Below are 22,868 nucleotides of genomic sequence, written 5' to 3'. Positions count from 1 at the left end.
TGGGAGGGAGGAGCGCGTGGAAGAGAGGTTGCCGTGTGTGGCCTGAGCCCCTCGTGATGAATACGTGCTACCTTGTTTTCTTTTTCGGTGAGTAATGAACATGACTTTTCTAGGTGGGAAGACAATTACAAAGTTATGTAAAAATAATTTGGTTTTAGCCTAAAAAAAGAAATTTTAGTTTTGGTTCTGTTAAGAAAATAATTTGTTTGATTTTGGTTTGGTTGGGGTGCATCAGTCCAGGGCTATAGTGCAACACCCAGACGACGCTCAGGGCTCAATAGCAAGCCACTGTAACGAGCCCTCCCCACAAAAAAATAACTTAATATCTCATGAATCCGTAGATTCATGTATCAGATATTAAACTGATAAGAACAGATACTACACTTGATCTTAGCCAAGAGGCCGAGAAAGGTATGGTGTGAACCGTGACCAGATGTCCTGTTTTATTGGTCCCTAAACCGCCTCCACTCAGGTGGGCAGCGATATGGGATTATTCCACCAACGCGTCAAAACTCAAAGCTGCGTTCGTTCCTTCGCCGAGCCGGACAGATGCGCGGGATAACCTGCCTGTGCCTTTTTTAGTTTTGTTTTTTTGAGAATCTGTGCCTATTTTAGGTGCCTCTGTGCCTGTGCTTCCTACTGATTGGGGCCTGCCTAGAAGCTCATCAACAAGGTCAGAGCCCAGAGACATCGATCCACAGTTTTGTTTCGGCTAGGATGAACTGGGCTGTTAGTGCACCCAGCCACCCACCAATCCGACGAGTGTCTCAAAAAAAAAAAACCAATCCGACGAAAAACAAAAATTGTTCGTGCCTTATACTTGCCGAGATTTTCTCCTCAAAAAACAGAGGCTCGCTTGTTAAAAAGAACGACATATGTAATTTCCGAACGTTCGGATTTTGTGTTTAGATCCGAACGACCACTTCTCGCGCGCGCACTACTGCACGATCTGCTTCTGACACGCTGGGAGATTTCGCGGAGAAAAAAATAATGCGCCCACTTGGAGTTGAACCCCAGACCTGCAGGTTGAGGAGCAGGTGCACTACCACCCAGGCTAAGCCTGCTATTGTGTTTCTAATTCAGGTTAGCTGACTTTTGTACTCTGTTTGATAGCGAGGAAAAACAACAATGTTTTTGACGAGGGGGCAGACCCATGGACCAAGTTATTTCAAGGATGGATGCATTGTGTTTGTACCTCTCGATGAGTAATTATAGAGAAATGAATGTTTCTCTTCTTGTAGAATTCGAACTCTAGTCATTGCTTTGTGTGTAAACCTGAGGAAAAAATTGTTTTGAAATATACGTTGGATAGTATATGATAATTTACACACCACAAACCTGGTAATTTACATACAAACACCGCAACAATTTTTTTGACCCAGGTTTTTTGTTGTTAAAATATAAGATCCGAGAGGTGCGCAACAATTTTTACCTAATAGCATGGTAGTTTAGGAATCGCATACCTGATAACTTACGTGCCAACACCGCGATAATCTTTTATTCATTAGGAAAAGTTGATGAAATATGCCTCGGTAACTTTTGTGTGAATAGCATGGTAATTTACACACCGCAAATCTGATAACTTATGTACCTCGGGTCTGGTAACTTTGACGGGGGAGGGGGGGGGGGGGGGAGTTTGTTGAAACATACAACGATAACTTCTGTGCAATTATCATGGTAATTTTCACACGCTGACATGATAACTTACATACCCTTAGCATGGTAACTTTGACCCAAGGGGAAAAGTATGAAACATAACCCAATAATTTCTTTTTAAAGAGCATGGTAATTTATGCACAACATCCCTCATAACTTACCTAGAAACGCCGCGGTAACTTTTGACCCAGGATTTTTTTATTTGAAAACATATCAACGGTAATTTCTATGTATATGATGGTAATATACGCACTGCGGACCTGGTAGCTTATGTACAAACATTGTGTTTAACTTTGACCCAAAGAGAAAATTGTTGAAGCATACTCCGATAATTTCTATGTAAGTAGTGTGGTAACTTCCGTACCATGGACCTTCTAACCTAGGTACAATCACCATGGTAACTTTGACCCGAGGGAAAAAATTATTGAAAAACATACCCCTGATAACTTGGGTGTAAATAACAAGACAATATACACACCGCAGACCTGTTATGTACAAAACAACGCGTTAACTACAAAGGCATCTGTGATGAATTTTGTCAATCTCAAGATGAAGTGTTGGCCTAGTCTCTCGGATGCTCATAGGGGTAGTGTGTCCGTGTGTGCGTTTATAGGGGTTAGTATATGTGTGTATGTATGAGCGCCCGCGTTTGTATTGTGTTTAAAATAAGAACTTTGACCGAAGGTGAGGAGGGGACAATTGTTGAAAAATATAGCCGGTACTTATGTGTAAATAAGGTATGTATGACTCAGTATGAACCGTAGACCCGATGATAACTTCGGCGCATGGATAAAGTAGTCGAAACATCCCTGTGATAACTTCAGTGCAAACACTATGATAAGTTACATACCGCAGTGGTGATAGTTTACGTAGTCCAGGCGTGGTAACTTTGGACCTGAAAAAAATATTGCCAAAACATACCAACATGGGATCTTGTTTCGAAGATCTCGTCGTGACGATTTTCTTATGTGAAAACGGATTTTCAATCGGAGCGACGGTTTGAGCTATAAAACATTTTGAAGTTTGAAAAAAAAAGAATCTAGAATGACATCAGGTTTTCGTCCTTTAGTGCATATATGCATGTAATTAGAGAGAGGAGTGCACGTGAAAGGAAAATTAGTCATTCTAATGCATGCATGTATATAATTAGAGTGAAGGATCGTTCTTGCCTATTGCTAAAATCCGAACGTTTGGTAGTTATAGAAGTCCTAAAAAGAAAAGGATTAGCAGAGATCCCAAAAACAGAGTAACTTTGTTTTCTTTCAGACAACAAGCTGAGGTTCAGACGATATAAAAACTGATGTGAGATTCGTAGCTTCACGTGCCAACGACTCTGTGTGCTGTAAACAAGTACAAAGGCACCCTGACCTGAAGATCCAAGCAGTGAAAGAAAAGATGCACGCTGACTAGACAAAGGGGACTGAAGCAACAATATGCAGCGTCGATGGCAATGCCGACATATCGTTTCCTGCTTGTGAACACTAAGAAAGGGTCGGCAACCAATGTCCACACCCTTTACATACTGCCCACTTCACAATGAGTATGCACTGCCACCAAGAGTAAGTTTGTTAGCTAGCAACGCAGCGAGCACCAAAGTCCAACTTTTGGTTAGCCAATGAGGCAAAAGTCGTCCGTTGTTGAGCCTACGTCTCACAGGGTGTTGCCGTGTCGCTGTCACCACGCACACGCACGGTAGACATCGAAGTGTCCCTGGTAAACGAGTGATAACAAATGAGAAAAGCAAGCAATCTGAGCTGATGTGGACAAGAATGGGTACCACTACCTTCTGGTGTTGAAGGTCATTCTCAAATCTGAGCTGATGTGGACAGATTTGCCCTTAAAATTGTGTTGGCAGTTGAGAACTAAAAGGTCATTCTCAAATCTATGGAAAGCCTTCCAGGTACTTGCAACTAATCAGGTGTTAGCCATCAGTAGGCACAGTACTTTATGTAGCCGGCCATTTTCTTAAGCAAAAAAGTACAGGTTATTGAATTGCAACAAACCTCGATTCACAGTCTTCCTACCACTCGCACCAAACAGCGCACAGATTCTGCTCTAAGATTACCAACATCAAGTTCAGGACAACTAACATGTCAGTTCGGTGTGTCAAAATGGAGCACATTGGCAAGACCAGGTGAACCCTTTCAAGAGAGCATAGCAGCAGTAGTAGAGTAGACTTGGCACTCAAAAGTGACAGTGCCACTTGGATGCAAAAAGGTGCAGCAAGGCACATACGAATATCAAAAAGATTGGATTCATCATAGTACATACAGTGATTAACTTTTTCAGGCCTTGTACAATGCTAGGTGCTTGGTCATGTTTAAAAAAATAAACCAGATTTTTTAAAGCATCGGTAGTGCTTATTTCTACATGAGAGACGCCTAATTAAGCGTCTACTCTCTACAAATAAGTATCGATCCTTAAAGAAGCGCTGGTTTATTTCGTTAAGCACCTTCCCTAAGTGCTTTGGATTGCCGAAATAAGCTTTCGCCCCGGTATATAGATATAGCAACCACCCAATACAACTGCGAATCCACTACTGGGGTAGACATCACAAGCACACCCAAAAGAAATAAAAGAGAAAAAAAAGAAACAAATGACAACAGAGTCGGATCGATGAAAACGTTGATGACCCGCAACCGCGGCGCCTACCGGAGGATTTCCACCACGCTCCTAGCACTTCGGACCGACACATACCAAGCAACACCTTCAAGAAGGAATGCGACGATTCCGACGCTGCTGCCCGGAATGGTCCTAGGGTTTCCCCCGGTACGCGGAGGGGCGTGGGGAAGGGAATACCCGGCGCCCTTCAGGAAGGAACAGTGGCGCCCGCGGGCGTCACCGCGTCGGTGCCGGCCAAGCCGACAGGGATTTCTCCCGTCCGCTAACCAACCTCAACCCCGTCCGATCCGTTGCACTCTACCAAACTTGCCGCCCACCACCATGCGCCCCACGGTCTTGGAATCATCACTGCCGTCTCACTATGGGAAGCGAAGCGGGACCGACGGATCCGAGAGGGAACAACTGGGAACGAGGAGCAGCAGAATCAGCAAGCACGCGGGAGGGGACAACCTCCACCGCCGTCGGCGGTCAACGACCGGACGCAACAAAAGGAGCACACTAGGCCCCACGGCCCGGCCGAGCCCGAAAGGGGATCATGAAGCTCCCGTCGTCGCGCTACAGTGGGCACGCCGCCGTCTCCGCTACCCCCCGCACTAGCCGTACGTCCGTTCGCTGGAGCCGACACAGACGAAGACAAGCCCATCAGACAAGGTGTCTGGTGGGGCGCACCATATTTTGCCTCCTAACAGGGCTGCATTCCGATGGCTCTAACTTTTGCATAAGAATTCAGATTGGGACAATTTTTATATCAAAATCAACCGTTTCGACGAGACGCACAACTTTTATGTTGAAACTTTTTCCATTTGAGGCCATCTTAATTGGGTTTTAAGCCATTCTTTAATCTGATGTCAACATGAGCATCTCCGAACTTGTCATAACTTTTGCATCCGAGCTCCGTTTTAGACCACCTTCATATCCATCTTGATCTTCTCGAAGAAAGAAATCCCATGGTGACTTCCAATCATAAGTTTGAATTAATCTTGACATAGCTTAAATCAACTTTTACGATTGTGCCACTTTTGAGCGTCAACAGAAGATGCGCGTGGTGCTCGTCTCCATGGTACTGAGGAACTGCACGATGCTGCTGCTGGAGTTGTACGAGCCCATGAACTGCCTGGACATGCAGACCGATGACGCGCTGGCCGACGCACTGTGCGAGTTCATGGCATGGGTCGTACTAGTCAGCCACCGCTCGAGGCTCATTTCTCGGTTGTGCGAGGACGAAGAGGGCAGCGAGGTGTGGGTGGCGCAGGCCGCCTGGCCGGCCGATGAGAACGACGACTAAGCATGTGTATTAGCAAGACAAAACAAATATTATGTGGGCTGGCGGCTGCCCGCTTAACCCGCACATCCTGCATCATGGTCAGCTGTGTAGCCCACATGTCGCGTGCGGGTCAGATCGCGGGACTGCGGGACGACCGCAACCCGCCCCGCTTGCACCCTTACTGCATGGGGAATGCGCGCCGGCGGTGAATTAGGATAGGTTTAGAGTCCGGTCTAGTTAAATATGTTGAAAATCATTCGGTTTTATGTAAAAATGATCCAAGTGTGAACGAATATCGTCCGGGTTGTTTAAATATGCATCAAATATGTTTAATTTCATTAAATTTTGACCAAAATGCAACTGGACATATGCGGCTAGCTTGTGGCTCGTTTTTAGAGATGCCCTAACGTGACATTTATGTGTATCCCGATAATTGAATGGGATGTGACGGCGGGGCTCCAAGGACTGAAAGTGCCTTTACATCGAAAGAAGCTGCGGGAGTAAGTTTCATGTCAACCACAGCAATATTGTTACATTATCAGTTTTGTTCATAATGAATGAAATTTGAGTTTTTGATCCTTAAGTAAAAAAATATCAATATGTCTCATAACCAATCTCCTGTGGTTTTACATTATCATTATTGTTTTTATACAAAACTTTTTATACCTTTTTAAACTTATTTCTATCACATTACGGTACTAATGAGTATGATTTTAATTTTATTATCACACTTAATGACATAGCATTCTTGTTAAACATTAATTATAGTGTTCTTCTGTTATCATCAGTAACAAAAATCACCGAAAAAATTATCTCTCCAATATTTTTAAAAAAATTATTGATGATTGCTTAAATTATAGAGTGTATAAATATATTTGTGTCTATGTGTATGTGTTCATGTATATTTTAGTATCATTAAATATCACTGTAGATATCTCTAAAACGTAATGACTAACTAATATCTTAATAATAATTTCTATTTTATATTAGTTATCAAATTTAAAGAATATTCTAGAGTATAAATTGAACCATTTACATGTATGTTGCAAGCTAGGTTCGGTAATAACATGACAAGACTTGAATGCTCTATATACTTGTTATTGTGATAACATGGATTAGCAACGACTATAAGATGTCGTCGATTCAATTTGGCATACATATAATTTGTTTATTTGTCATTCTCGCTGGTTGGTTTCATTCAGTGGATACTAGAGCTCTTGTAAGTTTATTAAACAAAAGGTTTTGCATTAATTTAAATATAGAAATCTAGCTAGTATATATTTCGGTATAATTTGCAGGATGTCTATCGAAGAGAGACTAACAGGCTGATTGAATCACTTTCAACTACAAAATTGGTTTGTTTCTATATGCTACGTACACAGTACTGGTCTGTGGCGGAGATTTGCTCCTCCAAATTTAGTATTCTAAATTTTCACCTACACAATGCTCGTTTGGACTTAATAAATACATGTATAGTTGTTATTACTACCATATAATATTTGGGGCCCGGAGTCATTATTCAATTTGCGTGGCCTATGGACCAACTCGGTTTATCCAATTGGGTTTCAACAAACGAAAGATGATCACTGCGTGCGGGTGTTCTGAACACTCCCCCACCCCCCGGTGCATGCGGATGATCATTCATCATTGGGACTCTGGGAGGCTTTCGGTCATCAGAGATACATCCGCACAGCTTCAGGGCGCTTGAGCTCCTCCCAGCCAAACAGGTATGGCATATTTGTTGCCTCCCCGCCGCGCTGCAAGTTGTACCCGATTTGCACCGCTAGCTGCCCAAGCTCATTCCGGGTTTCCACAGCCATGCACGCGCATATGTGTGGACATTATCGGTGGAATGTGGCTGGAAGGGCTCAAGGTGCTTCTACACCGAAAGTAGTTATGGGAGTTTCTCATATGCCCAGCTGCGCGCGTACAAATAAGGCTGTCCCATGACACCGTCGATGCATCTGACAGGCGGATGGAGCTATCACATAGTGAGGCTCGTCAACCCCGACATGCATGGGACTCTCGTCGACCTGTTGTTCTGTGATCAGAACATGTACATGCTCTTCGCCTCTCGTTGCTTCGTTCCCGAAAGCCCATGGAGCAGGTGGTCTCACTTCAAAGGCCAAACAAGATACATGCCTTCTTTTGTTCTGGCAGATGCTTGCGAAGAAATGACTATCAAGGTGTCTCGTAACGAGTTTCAAGATGCCTGGTGGAGAGTACACCGTTCGGCTGAACATATTCACGTGCTAGCTGACCTAGCATCAAGCACAAAAAGGAAAGTCTGTGAGGTGATTATCATGTGCGTGGTCACAAGAATACTTGTGCTGCTGCATAGCACATTTGGTAGGTTGATGGATTTTCGTTGCACAGCTACTGGTATTGCTGTCATACTTTGGATGTTCATGAGATCTTGGAAGAAGTTGTTGAAGTGTGCACTAGATAATGGAAGAAGGGTTAGGGCAAGGGATGCAGTTGATGTTGACCCAAAAACTGTTGCCGTATCGTATGTGAGTGGTTGTGGGATCAACCATGTGAATGAGATGATTGGGCCGGATGGCCAGCTCCGCCTTATCTTGCTCGACGGTGAAGATCTAGAGTTGCATATCTAGCTGATTTTCAAGACCCGTTCTCTAACTTGAATGAGAAAGAGTCAAGTGCAGTAGTGTTGTTGCTTTGCGCATGGCTAACTTTGCAATTTAGAGACATTTGTACAACTGATACAACTGTTACCCAACATTCAGCACTCCGGAACTCTATGTACTGGAAGCATGTGCATGCGGGACGCACATCTGAGCGAAAGGCGGATATTTCTCACCGACAAACTAAAAAGCATGTAAATGTTACACTCAAGTTTCGAGTTAAGTTCCAAAAAACATCAAATGTTTTTTTTAATATACCTAATATTGACCTTGATTCAAATGGATCGTCCAAGCAAAGAAGGCAGTCAAAATGGTTCCGAAATCACATATTTCGCTTAAAATATATGACCCTTTTTTGTTTGAATAAAAAAACATACTGGTTTCTTTATAGGAGAGGGAGGTGTGTGAAGTGCTCGACAACCCAGCGGGGAGTACATACGTATTTGGCCAACTGGGTTTTGGAGCGCCAACACGAAACGCATGTCGACAAACTTGGGCCAGACATGTTCAAAAAAAAAAACTTGGGCCAGACGTTCACCACGTATATTCAAATTTAAGACGTGAATATTCAGTGACCGTCAACTGTGGCCGGATTTTTTAGCGAGTGACCATTCGCGCTGGGTGGTCATTCCCAGTGAACGATTTCATTCGCTTTCGCTCAGAGCATCTCTAGCAGACCCTGTATATAGCCGCGACTCGCAAAATAACCGTCAAAATACGGGTCGGCGCGGAAAAAATCCTGCCCGATCAGACACCGCAAACGCGTTCGACCTGTAAATTTTTTTGCTGGTGCGGCAAAGATCTCCCTCAACCTTTAGATTCACGGGATGGGAGGCCGACCCGAGCTCGGCCCCTATCTGCAGCGAGATTTGGCGCGAGGGAAATTTCCGCGCGGCTGTTCCCGCTCCCCCACCCCTCCGCCACCATTCCCCCCGCCACCGCCCGCTCCGGTGCATCTTCCCCAACGGTTCTTCGCTGCCATGGATGACTCCCTCCGTCCCCCGTCACCGTCAAGGTCGTGCACGCTCAATCCCCTCCGGCGGATCTCGTCGCCGGCCATGCTGGCCCCGCGGTCTCCCAAGGCACCACTGCGCCTGCCCGCAAGCGGCAGGGCAACGTGGTCGTGCAGGGTGGGAATCCAGCTGGCCCCGCCGGGAAGGCCCGCGCTCCGGGCGCCAACGCCGCTGCGCAAACCCGGCCGACAGCGGAGAAGGTCGGCAAGGTCTCGGGCGTAAAGCGGAAGATGATTCCGGCTACAAAGAGGTCGGCTCCTTCATCCACTCCGTCCGCCCCGGCAAGTGGTTCCCCGGCGATGACGTTCAACGGCGCTGCTTCCACCGCTAGCGAGGTGTTTGACGAAATGGCCGGAAGGTATGCCTCTTCGGTCCCTTCAATTTTCTTTGCTTTTCGCCATTGCGGTAGCTCATGACTTGTTGTCGCTCACTATAGAGGTGGTTCGAATAATGCCACTGACGAGTTCGTGAACTTGTTGGACACCAATGCCATTGACATCGATCAAGCCCCGTTCGCTGCATTCGATTACAATGAAACGGAGGGTGGCGTGGATGATCATGGTGGTGAAGAAGAATTGGAGCAGATAGATGAGGGGCGTATGAGCAAGCGCAAGCAAAAAAGCCAGAGATTGAAGAACTACACGATCTTGGAAGATCAAATCTTGATCAAGGCTTGGAGTGCGGTGTCTCTTGATGCTTGCACGAGTATGTCTCAAACCGCCAAGAGGTATTAGCAAAGGATCGAAAATCAATACTTCCGCATCATGGCCAAATATCCCAATAGGACTCCACTTACCTTTCGGTCACTCCAAGGTCGTTGGGACGTGATCAAGCCGATTTCTAGCCGTTGGGCTACTTGCTTGGAACAAGTTCGCAATGCGCCCCCCCTCCCCCCCCGAGTGGAACAGTGGAATCCGACTATGTGAGTTCACGTTCCAAGTGATGCAAATCATTTGTAGCATTTAAAGTGATTGCATAATTTGACATTGTTTTGATTGTGTAGGACAAAATTGCCCAACAAAGATACAAAGACATGGAAGCTTCGGAAGGCAAATTCTTAAAACTAGAGCGTTGTTGGGACTTGTTCAAAGAGTGCGAGAAGTGAAAGTTGATTGACAAAAAATCCCCACTGAAGAGAGGTTCACTTACGAACATGGATGAAGATGAGGATGATGATGGCCCAAGAAACTTGAACAAGCCCGATGGTGAAAAGAAGACTAAGGAGAAGATGAAGAGAGAGCACGAAGCATCGAGCTTGCGGGACAAGATTGATGCCATGGTGCAATCAAATGAGTTGATGTTAGCGAAGACGTTGGAGATAAAGAAAGAGTTGGCTGAGAAGAAGGCATGGGAGAAGCAAGAAAAATGGCAATTGCTCAAGGACGAGGGGCTGCACAAAGCAGCCATTGAGGAGAGAAGAGCACGTGCCGCTGAAAACAAAGCCATGTCCAAGTTGCTTGCCGAAGAGAACAAGATTATGACATTGAACCGCAATGACATGTACGACCTCACCAAAGAATGGCATGATATGGCAAAGAGATATCTTGAAGAGGAGAATGCTTGCGTCGGCCAGTGTGTGTTACAGTGCCGGAGATGTTTTCTCAACGGGGTTTGGAACCAACATCACCGATGTGTTCAGTGCACCAGCCAATGATTTCGGTGCCGGAGTTGGAACAAGTGCCGGAGGTCGACTCGGTGGTTGCTATGACCTCGATGGACTCGGTGGCGCGGAGTGAAGATCGACCAAGATGATGCCGGACGTGGTCGTCACTTTTGCAAGACCCCCTTCTGTGTTTGTCCTACAAAACTAAGCTTTTATTTGCGTGTGAACTGTGTTCTATTGTTTGAATTTGAACTTATTTGTTGGAATCGATGTCAAATTCGATAATTGGGCGTCTTTGGTTTGCGGGTCAATGCGGCGGCGCCCGAGCAGACCCCGCGTAACCGACCCGTAAAAGAGCATATTCACCGAATATCCTTTTTTAGGGTCCATTTTGCGGGGTCTGAGTCTGACCTCGCCCGCGCCAGCCCGCATATACCCTTTTCCGCGAACTGCAAAAGCCTTATGCGGGTCAGCGTTTTACGGGGTCTGCTAAAGTTGCTCTCAACGCCGATGGCGAACGAGTCGAGTTAGCAACCAGACCCCTCTCGTGTGCGCGGAAAGCAGGAAGAGACCCGTTAGGTCTCCTCAGCCCCACACTGTCAGCCAACCCCCCCAAAACCCACACTTTCCCTCACTCTTCATTACCTTTTTGCCGACCAGGAATCCCCCCTTCGTTTCACCTCCACTTGGATCTGGTCCCCCCCCCCCTATATGTTCCTGTAGAACCTTCAGCCACCATGGCAAAAGTGCCATGAAATCACGGAAGTTTGAACGGATCAAATAAGCCGAACATGCAAATCGAGATAAATATGACATCCCCAAATCCTTCCCCTCCCTCAACTGCCATCAGTTTCTGCCTAATCTTGCCATGGTCGAAAATAGGGGTACTTTTGCTTCCCTAGATTACAAGAAGGATGTCAAAAACACAGCAATTGTAAGACCAGCTGAGTGATGGGTCCAGTCCGATGAAGCCCTTTCAAGAGAGCATAGTGACCTGCTTGACTCTGAAATTCTAAAGCAGCTGTAGCAAACCTGGGGGAGTGGGACTTGGCCTGAAAAGTGACAGCGCCACTTGGATGCAAAAAAAAACTAGCTGGATGGTTAAAGATGAAAAGTAATTAACCTTTTTAAAAACCTATACACGACAAGCCGTACTTTTTAGTCTGTTGAACCCATAAACTTGTAGTCACTTGGATTAATGTCTTAACGTTGAAAGAAAGTTTTAAAGTAAAAGTAAATCAGGAGTAAATTATGCTACACGCACTACACAAGTATCTTTTACATGTTAAACTTCGACATTGTCTAAAGTTCTATCGTTGTTACGATGATGAATGTTGCATGCATCTCAAAGTCGGACATACTACATGATCGCAAAATTAAGATCGTTTGATTATGTGATCTCAAATGCTTGACGTTAACTTTTTTTCTGATTGCTGGCCAACCTTTATGAATTTTCGGGTTGTTGATGAATCAGGCATGTTCAACCCAGAAGATGTTATGTACAGAATGATGTTGTTGTAAGGTATCTGGTTGTTTGTGGATTTTTTTTATTTATCTTTTTGCGGCTTTGGTTGTTTGTGGATTGATGAAGCCTTTTCTCACGTGATTTATTAAATATTTGTGCGCATCAATTGAATCCTTCAATCAAATACTCCCTCCGTCTCATAATGTAAGTCGTTTTTCAACACTAGTATAGTGACAAAAAAACGTCTTACATTACAGGACGGAGGGAGTAGTTAATACCAGTTCCCTATACTTTTTCTCCTTTCAATCAACATCTGTTTTGGTCCTACAAGGTATATGCTAGAAACTACTCGTATCAAATAACAACCCCACTATTTCTTGGGATATAATTGATACATTTACCAAAATGTCGGCTCTCAGTGTTTGTCTAGTTATTTCAAATTTTTGAATGCGTTGAATCTTCTTTAATGGCGGTAGACTAATATTAGCTGGCAAACTACCACATGATGGGCTTGAGATTTCATTGACCTTGTCTCGGCTGACTTGGGTTTGCTAGCTCATTGGTCAGGTGACATAACGTCAGCCAATCTGAGCCCCTCATGATGAATACAGTAATGAGCATATGATTTTTCTATGTGGGAAGACAACTACAAAGTTATGTAAAAATAATTTGGTTTTAGCCTTAAAAAGGAAAATTGGTTTTGATTTTGTTAAGGAAACAATTTATTTGACTTGGTTTGGTTGGGGTGCGTCAATCAAAGGCTATAGTGCAACACCCAGGTGACGCTTAGGGCTCAGTAGCAAGCCACTATAACGAGCCCTCCTCATAAAAAATTAACTTGATATCTCATGAATCCGTATATCCATGTATCAAATATTAAACTGATAAGAACAAATACTACACTTGATCTTAGCCAAGAGGCCAAGAAAGGTATGATTTAAACCATGACCCACTGTCCCGTTTTATTGGTCCCTGAACCGCCTCCGCTCAGGTGGGCAGCGATATGGGATTATTCCACCAACGCGTCAAAGCTCAAAGCTGCGTTCGTCCTTCGCCGAGCCGGACAGATGCGCGGCAACCTGGCTCTGTGCCTGTGCTTCCTACTGTTTGGGGCCTGCCTAGAAGCCCATCAACAAGGTCACGGCCCAGAGATATCGATCCCCTGTTTGCTAGGATGAACTGGGCTGTTAGTGCACCCACCAATCCCACGAAAATGAAAAACTAATTAGTGCCTTAGACGTCGCTCAAAAAAACAAATAGTGCCTTAGACTTGCCGAGATTTTCTTCTATAAAAGCAGAATGCTCACTTGCTAAAAACAAAAGGACTAGCAGAGATTCCCAAATATATTCTTAAAAAAAGCAGAGATTCCCAATTCGGAGAGTAACTTTGTTTTCTTTCGGACAACAAGCTGAGGTTCAGACAATGAAAAACTGATGTGAGATTTTTAGCTTCACGTGCCAACGACTGTGTGATGTAAATAAACAAGTAGCAAAGCGCCCTGATTCCTCTCTCACATGGAAGAAATGCAATCTAAGATCCAAGCAAAATCTCAAGACCCAAACAAGTAGTCTCTTATATACCCAGCGAAAGAAAAGATGCATGCTGGCTCAACAAAGAAGACTGAAGCAACAATATGCAGGGTCGACGGCAATGCCGACACATCGTTTCCTGCTTGTGAACAGTCAGAAAGGGTCGGCAGCCAGTGTAAACTCCTTACATATTGCCACTTCACAGTCAGTATGTACTGCCAACAAGAGTAATTTTGTTAGCTAGCAACGCAGCGAGCATCAAAGTCCAACTTTAGGTTAGCCAATGAGGCAAAAGTCGTCTGTTGTTGAGCCTAGGCCTAATAAGGTCTTGCCGTGTCGCTGTCGCACGGTAGGCATCGAAGTGTCGCTGGTAAACAGGCAATAACAAATGAGAAAAGCAAGTAATCTGGCTGGTGTGCATAAGAAGTGGGTGCCACTACCACCAGACAGATTTGCCCTTAAAATTCTGTTGGCAATTGACAACTAAAATGTCATTCTCAAATCTATGGAACGCTTTTCAGGTACTTGCAACTAATTAGTTGGTTAGCCATCAGTAGGCATAGTACCTTATCGTAGCTGAATGGTTACATGCATACAGTGATTAACTTTGTCGAAAACCTTTATATTTTATATCACATAGTAGTCCTTAAAAGTTGAATTTTTCAGTCTGTTGAGCCCATAAACTTGCAGTCACTTGGATTATTGCCTTAACATTGAATGACATATTTTAAAGTCGAGTAAAATCAGGAGTAAATTATGCTACGCACACTACACAGTTAACTTTTACATGTTAAACTTTGGTGCCGTCTAGAGTTGTAACGCCATTTAATTTTGCCATCTCAAATGCTTGACGTGTGCTTTTTGCATATGTTTTGGCCAACCTTTATGTTGAACATGTACTTGTGTAATTGTAACGTTGAGTACTGTAAACCGAGTCCACCCCTAGATAATAGGATCTAGCAAGGCTCGTGGCCGGCGTGCCACATTTTCAGGAGCGCTTGCTCTCTCCCTGAGGGGATATATGTATCTGTACATTTGTAACTCGATGGTTCAGTGAATAGAAATCATCTCTCCAACTTGGTATCAGTTACCAACCAGGCGCACCATGGCCTCCTCTCCCTCCACCGCCGCCGCTACGAGCTCTGCCACCTCCCCCGGCAATCTCTCATCCTCCTCGACGGCGCCTGTTGCGGCCTCCTCCACTGCTTCCTCCCCGCCGTTCGTCTTCGGCACTTCCCCCTCTCTCATCAACGGCTCCTCCCCCGCCGCGGGCACCCGGTTTGCCCCCTGTTCACCACCGCCGTCCCTCCCGCTCCCCGCAATCCCATCTTCCTGGATCACATCACAAACCACATCAAGTTCCTCATCAACCCCGTCGATCACAATTATCACAAATGGAAAACCTTCTTCCTCATGGTTCTCGTCCGCTACGGCGTCCCCTACCTCGTCGAACACCCGCCGCCACCCAATGCTTCCGCCACTTACCTCGAGCTCGATGCCCACGTCGTTCTGTGGATCTACGCCACCCTCTCGGACACCATGTGTGATCACGTCGGCGGCGCCACGACCACTTTCGCCCTCTGGAACATGATCCGCGACTACTTCCTTGCCAATCGCGCCGCTCGCTTCATGATCCTCAACCGCAAGTACCGCAACCTCAAGCAGGGCGATCTGTCTGTCTCCGAGTACGCTCGCCGGATGAAACTCCTCACCGACGCTCTCGCCGACATCGACCGCGCCGTCACCGAGGTGGACCTCACCACCCAGTTCCTCCATGGCCTTGACAAGCGGCTCGACACGATCCGGGTCGTCCTTTGTGATCAGGACCTGCCCTTCGACACCGTCCTCTCTGGGTCGTCCTGGCCGAGGAATCCCAGGAGCATCGCGCGGCTGAAGAGAGCGCCTCCGCGTTCGCCCTGCCGAGTGGCGGCGCCTCTGGTTCCGGCTCCAGCACGGGTGGCCGCGCCCCGCCGGACCGTGCGGATCGCGCCCCTACTGGCGCCCCGGTCGCTCCTCCACATCCGCACCCGCACCCTGGCCGTGGCCATGGTGACCGCGATGGTGGTGACCGCGGTGGCCGTGGCCGCGGTCGTGGGCGTGGCGACAACACTGGACGCGGCCACGCCGCTCCTCTCCTGGCGTCGCCCTTCACCGGCTACTTCGCGCCCTACGGGATGGCGATCCCCTCCCCGCGCTCCGGTTGGCCCTCCCACGTACAAATCAGCCCTTAAGGACCCTAATTGGCACCATGCTATGCAAGAGGAGTATCATGCTTTAATCAATAACTCTACTTGGTCTTTGGTGCCTAAGCCTGCAGGTGTCAACATTGTTACGGGGAAGTGGATTTTTCGCCACAAGTTTAACACGGATGGCTCTTTGGCTCGCTACAAAGCTCGGTGGGTTGTCCGTGGATTCACTCAACAAGAGGGTGTGGATTACGACGAGACTTTCAGTCCGGTCGTGAAACCGGCCACTATCCGTGTGGTGCTCAGTCTTGCAACCTCTCACTCGTGGCCAATACATCAACTGTATGTCAAAAATGCATTTCTTCATGGTGATCTCAAGGAGACTGTTTACTGTTCCCAACCGGCTGGTTTTGTTGATTCTTCTCACCCGGATCATGTGTGCCTCCTCAACAAGTCTCTCTATGGTTTGAAACAAGCCCCTCGAACGTGGTTTCTTTGGTTCAAGACATTCTTGTTGTCTATTGGGTTTTGTGCTTCCAAGAGTGACTCGTCCTTATTCATCCGCCACCATGGACACACCATAGCATATCTTCTTGTCTACGTGGATGATATCATCCTCACTGCCAACACTGCCGCCACCCTTCACTCCATCATCGCCTCTCTCAAGGAGTTCTCCATGTCGGACCTTGGTGAGTTACATCACTTTCTTGGCATAAATGTTACTCCCAACTCCTCCGGCTTGTTTCTTTGCCAGCAACAGTATACACTTGAGATTCTTGACCGTGCTGACATGCTACATTGCAAACCGGTGTCCACTCCAGTCGACACCTCTTCCAAACTATCCATCCATGATGGCAAACCACTTTCCAACCCCACCTACTACCGAAGCTTGGCCAGTGCACTCCAATACCTTACTCTTACTCGACCAGATATCTCCTATGCCGTCCAACAAGTTTGCCTCTTCATGCATGAGCCGCGTGACATCCACATGCAGTTGGTCAAACGCATCCTTCGGTATCTACAAGGCACCTCCCACTATGGCATTCAGCTCTACAAGTCACCATCTCATGACCTCATTGCTTACACCGACGCTGATTGGGCCGGGTGTCCCGATACTCGCAAGTCCACTTCTGGGTTCTGCGTTTTTCTTGGCAACAACATCATTTCTTGGTCCTCGAAGCGTCAACCCACTGTCTCCAGATCCAGTGCCGAAGCTGAGTACCGGGGCGTCGCCAACTGTGTTGCAGAATCTTGCTGGCTATGCCAACTCTTGCATGATCTCAAGTGTCCTCCGACCCGAGCAACCGTGGTTTATTGTGACAACGTCAGCGCAACATATCTTGCCTCCAACCCCGTCCAACATCAACGGAAAAAGCATATTGAGATTGATCTCCACTTCGTCCGGGATCGTGTGGCTCTTGGTGAGGCTCGTGTCCTGCATGTGCCATCGAGTTCACAGTTTGCTGATTTGTTCACCAAAGGTTTACCTTCTCAAGTTTTTCATGAGTTTCGTGCCAGCTTGAACGTCCTACCTCACGGAGTTCCGACTGAGGGGGGGCGGTGTTAAACATGTACTTGTGTAATTGTAACGTTGAGTACTGTAAACCGAGTCCACTCCTAGATAATAGGATCTAGCAAGGCTCGTGGCCTGCGTGCCACATTTTCAGGAGCGCTTGCTCTCTCCCTGAGGGGATATATGTATCTGTACATTTGTACCTCGATGGTTCAGTGAATAGAAATCATCTCTCCAACTCTTTATGTATTTTCAGGTTTCGGTGAACCATGCATGTTCAGCCCAAAAGATATTGTTGTGTATAGAATGATGGCAATGTAAGTCATCCGATTGCTTGTGGATTGCTGAATAGTTTTCCCATGTGATTTATACAATCTTTGTGCACATCTATCGAATTCTTCAATCAAATAGTTAATGCCAGTTCTCTATGTTTTTTCACCTTTCAATCAACATTTGTTTTGGCCTACAAAATATATGATAGAAACTACTCCCTTTTTGTCCCACAAAATATGTGCTAGAAAGTAGAAACTATCAAACAACAGCGATATTTCTTAGGATATAATCCGCTTTACAAGCAGCTATTCTATTAAACTGCTTGGCTATAAAGCCTATAAGTAAGAACTCTGGGGAAGGAATCCGATCTGCAAATGAAGCAGAAGGCGAGCGCACAGGGAGGAATTTTCCATACTAGATCGACTCAACATTACCGAATTTACTAAAACGACAGCTCTCAACGCTTGTTTGGTTATTTTAAGTTCGGGTTTTCTTAAAAAGTTAATTTATTTGATTTTGATTTGGTTGGGATGCGTCAACCAAGGCTTCAATGCAATGCCCAAGCAACACTCAAGGGCTCGACAACAAAGCCGAAACCTTCCCATAAAAGATTAAATTAATACCTCATGGATCCGTAGATCCTTGTATCAGATATTAAACTGATATGAACAGATACTACATTTGATCTTAGCCAAGAGGCCGAGAAAGATATGGTTTGGAGGTTGACCCTCTGTCCCGTTTTATTGTTGTACGAACCGCCTTCGCTAGGTGCAAAACCGATACGGGACTATTCCACTTGTTCCGCAACTCCGCCGGCGAGTCCGGTCCGAGGTCGCGGAGCGAGAGCGAGCGTCGTAGACGAAGTAGTCGAAGTATGCGAAAGTAAAAGTGACACAGAGAGATGAAGGAGACCAGCTTTATTAATCAATGATCAGGTGTTACAATGATGGCTCCTCGTTGCTTTATATAGGGGGTAGGTGGTCAAGGGATAAGTACCCACTTAGCAAAAAGAGGGGAAAACGGGAGGGGCCGGCCCGTAGCGTTGCACGCGGCCGCCGCCACCCCATCCGGGTGACCCGGTTTCCCAATACTCCCCCTTGGGTAATTATCCGTATATCCATGCCTCAAAACTCCGAAAAACCCAGTGGGAAAAAATGTGGAGAAAGAGCACACAGTATACGTTGTTGTATTGCACGAATTGCCTCGTCAAAAATCTCGTGTGAGAAACATCAGGAAAACTCACTCAAGGGAAAAAGAGTACAATCCACTCAACCATCAAGTTGAGTACTCGATCATCAGGATTGAGATTTTAGCGACGAGTTTGTGAAGTTTCTCCCCCTGAACCTTGCATCTCTCTAAGTCTCATCATACCGATTCCACGCACACACCTCTCTAAGGTTGATGCCGGTAATGATTTAGTGAACATATCAGCAAGATTGTCACAGGACTTAGTATGCAAAACTCTCACCTCGTTCAACTGTTGCAGCTCATGTGCATAGAAGAACTTGGGACTAATATGCTTTGTGAGGTTACTCTTCACATAACCCATCTGGACTTGTGCAACACAAGCAGCATTATCTTCATAGATAATGGTAGGGGTTTGTACGGTGTTCAGCCCACATGTCTGCTGAATGTGGCCGATCATCCGCCGAAGCGATACACACTCTTTTGACGCTTCGAATAGTGCCATGATTTCCGAGTGGTTCGTGGAAGTCGACACAAGTGTTTGCTTGGACGATTTCCAGGAAAACGCAGTTCCACCACAAAGGAAAACATAGCCAGTCTGCGATTTGCAATCATGCGGGTCCGACAGGTACCCAGCATCGGCATAGCCTATAATAGATAGGTCTTGATTCCTCTTGTAAAATAGACCAAGATCTTTGGTCCCTTGCAAGTAACGGAAGACGTCCTTGACACCTTTCCAATGTCTTTTGGTAGGTTCAGAACTGTACCGAGCAAGCAAACTGACGGCGAACGCAATGTCTGGCCGTGTACAATTTGCGAGGTACATGAGTGCTCCAACTGCACTCAGGTAAGGAACCTCTGGTCCCAGAGTTTCCTCCCCCTCTTCCTTTGGCCTGAACGGGTCCTTGTCTGGCTGTAAAGATCTTCCGACCATCGGGGTCTTAGAAGGATATGCCTTATCAAATCCAAATCTTTCCAACACCTTCTGGGTGTAGGCCGACTGGTGCACTAGAATCCCATCAGGGGAATGTTTAAGTTGCAGATCTAGACAGAACTTGGTTTTACCCAAATCCTTCATCTCGAATTCCGACATCAGGTAGGAACTCGCTTCCTCAATATCCTCAGGTGTACCGATTATGTTTAAATCGTCCACGTACACCGAGATTATACAGAATCCATCTTGGGATCGCCGTATAAAAACACATGGGCAATCTTTATTGCTCGTGTAGCCCTTCTCATGAAGGAAATCACTTAAGCGATTGTACCACATTCTACCGGACTGTCTGAGTCCGTACAGTGCCTTTTGAAGTTGAACACTGTATAGACCCCTATTTGCTCTATCATGGTTCGGAACAGGGATACCTTCTGGAACCTTCATGTATATGTTCGAATCCAAGTTACCATATAGGTAAGCAGTGACAACATCCATTAGTTTCATTTTCAAGCCCATGTTTACTGCCATCGAGATCAAGTATCTAAAGGTAACTCCATCCATGACTGGGGAATAAGTCTCCTCAAAATCGACACCTGGTCGTTGAGTGAACCCTTGAGCAACGAGCCTTGCTTTGTACCGTACTACCTTATTATTTTCATCTCTCTTTCGAACAAAAACCCACCTATGGCCAACAGGGCGAATGTGGGGAGGAGTTCGACAAACTGGTCCGAACACCTTCCTTTTGTTGAGAGATAATAATTCGGCAGTAATTGCCTGCTGCCAATCTTTCCAATCCGACCTTTTCTTGCAATCAGCGAGCGTGTTAGGCTCAGGGTCAAGATCTATGATTGAGGCAATTTTCGTAGCAAAGTTGATGTCGACAATCACCGTTGCTCGGTTCAGGGACTCCCCCGTATAAATATAATTTATGGCCATTTCGTCATGGAGCGCATCAGGCGCAAACACTTGCTCTACCAAATTTCCCATTATGGGGGCAAGGTCCTTTAGATTTCCCGCGCCGATGTGTGCGCTCACATCTCCGCTGGGTGTTTCCCCTATGGGAAAGTTTAAGTCCGGAATTTCGTGCACTGAATTTTCCGTACTTGTGCCAGGTCTCGACTGGCTCCCCGTTTCAATTTGGGGTACTTTGGTGACAGGCTGTGATAAATCTCTCTTATCCTTTTTCGTCGGGCGTCCCCGAGTACTTGGGATTTGAGAAGCCGGATTTCTCGTCCTTTTAGGCCTTTGGACGGGAGCGGGCATACCATCATTTTTCTTCGGTATTTCAACCCTTTCCGGTGCATTGCGCGCGTGCACATGCGATTTTGTCACAGTCTTTAAGTCACTAAAGTGGTCGGGCAGTTGATTTGCTAAAGACTGCAAATCTATTATCTTTTGGACTTCTCTCTCAGTCTCAGCAGTGCGCGGGTCATGAGCGTGGATCCCCGTGGCTTGCCACGTGATTTGTCGACTTGTAGCATCAAGGGGTTGATTCTCTCCCCCTAAAGTCGGGAAAAGATCCTCGTCAAAAATGCAATCAGCAAAACGAGCCGTGTGACAGTCTCCTGTCATGGGGTCCAGATACCTGATTATGGACACAGTCTCATAACCAACGTATATCCCCGACTTACGGAGCGGGCCCATCGCCGATCGCTGAGGGGGTGGTATTGGTACATATACCTGGCAACCGAACCTACGAAGGTGGGAAATTTTCGGTGCCGACCCTTGCGCAAGTTGAACAGGAGAGTGGATGTTGTAGGCCGACGGTCGAAAGTTGATGAGATTAGCCGCGTGTAACACCGCGTGGCCCCAACATGTAGTTGGTAAATTACAACCCTGAAGGAGCGGTCGGGCAATGAATTTAATTCTTTTAATCAATGCCTCGGCAAGTCCATTTTGTGTATGAACATGTGGTACCGAGTGCTCCACTTTGATTCCCATTGCCATGCAATAATCATCGAACGCCTTTGAAGTAAATTCTCCGGCGTTGTCCATTCGAATAGACTTTATACGATAATCCGGGAAATTATTCCGCATTTGGATGATCTGTGAGATCAATTTGGCAAAGGCATGGTTCCTTGTTGACAGCAGGCAAACATTGGACCATTTAGAGGAAGCATCAATGAGCACCATGAAGTACCAAAACGGCCCCGTGAGGGGCTGAATTGGACCGCATATGTCCCCTTGGATACGTTCCAAGAACGCGGGGATTTCATCCCTCACCTTGAGGGGTGATGGCCTAATGACTAACTTCCCCTTAGCGCATGCGGAGCACACGAAATCATCAGGATTCGGGAAGTTCTTCACGTTAACATTATGGCCATGCGAGTTGTTAATTATATTTCTCATCATCCTAAGTCCGGGGTGGCCTAACCTATCGTGCCAGAGGCAGAAGAGTTCAGAGCTTCTAAAGACGGTCTTGAGGGTAGTGTACACGGGCGGTGCTACTATCTTAGTGTAGTATAGCCCTGTGTCAAACGAACGAAGCCTCTCGATAACATGTTTACCACCTTCATCCCGCTTTGTGATGAGTAGGCGTTCCTTGCCGTTTTCATCATCGGTCTCAACATGGAAACCATTAGCGCGGATGTCTCTAAAGCTTAATAGAGTAAGAGTCGACTCCGGGTACAACAACGCATCATTAATGAGCAAAGTTGTTCCCATGGGGAGTATAATAGTGGCTCGTCCGGAGCCAACTATGTGAGAACCGCAGCCGGCGATTGTCATAATACTTCCCGGAGATTTTTTAATGGACTCAAAGTACTTAGTTTCTCGTAAAATGGTATGAGTGGTGGCGCTATCGGCAAGGCACGTTTCCTCCATTCGGGCGCCACACGCGTTCTAAAATATGACATCTAATTAATGTAATGAGGAAGAAAATACATTAAAAATAAATGCACACATCTTAGAACATAACATGATATCATGTATAAATAATGGAATAAATGAATAAATGTCATCCAATCGCTAAAGTAAAGA

At 46.1% G+C, this 22,868-nt stretch overlaps 3 non-coding genes across 3 annotated transcripts; all 3 read right to left on the bottom strand.

Moving 5' to 3' along the window:
- Positions 1-221: 221 nt before the first annotated feature.
- On the bottom strand, positions 222-415 carry LOC120970027 (U2 spliceosomal RNA). The gene has a single exon (XR_005764798.1). It is a non-coding gene; the product is annotated as a U2 spliceosomal RNA (small nuclear RNA).
- Positions 416-13,008: 12,593 nt separating this feature from the next.
- On the bottom strand, positions 13,009-13,202 carry LOC120970031 (U2 spliceosomal RNA). Its single transcript, XR_005764802.1, has one exon. It is a non-coding gene; the product is annotated as a U2 spliceosomal RNA (small nuclear RNA).
- A 5,093-nt stretch (positions 13,203-18,295) lies between these two features.
- Positions 18,296-18,482, bottom strand: LOC120970041 (U2 spliceosomal RNA). Its single transcript, XR_005764810.1, has one exon. It is a non-coding gene; the product is annotated as a U2 spliceosomal RNA (small nuclear RNA).
- Positions 18,483-22,868: the final 4,386 nt, after the last annotated feature.

This window comes from Aegilops tauschii, chromosome 7 (assembly GCF_002575655.3).
Source record: "Aegilops tauschii subsp. strangulata cultivar AL8/78 chromosome 7, Aet v6.0, whole genome shotgun sequence".
Classification (NCBI taxonomy): domain Eukaryota; kingdom Viridiplantae; phylum Streptophyta; class Magnoliopsida; order Poales; family Poaceae; genus Aegilops; species Aegilops tauschii.
Note: the sequence above shows the minus strand (reverse complement) of the source record. Positions and strands in the feature narration are given on the sequence as shown.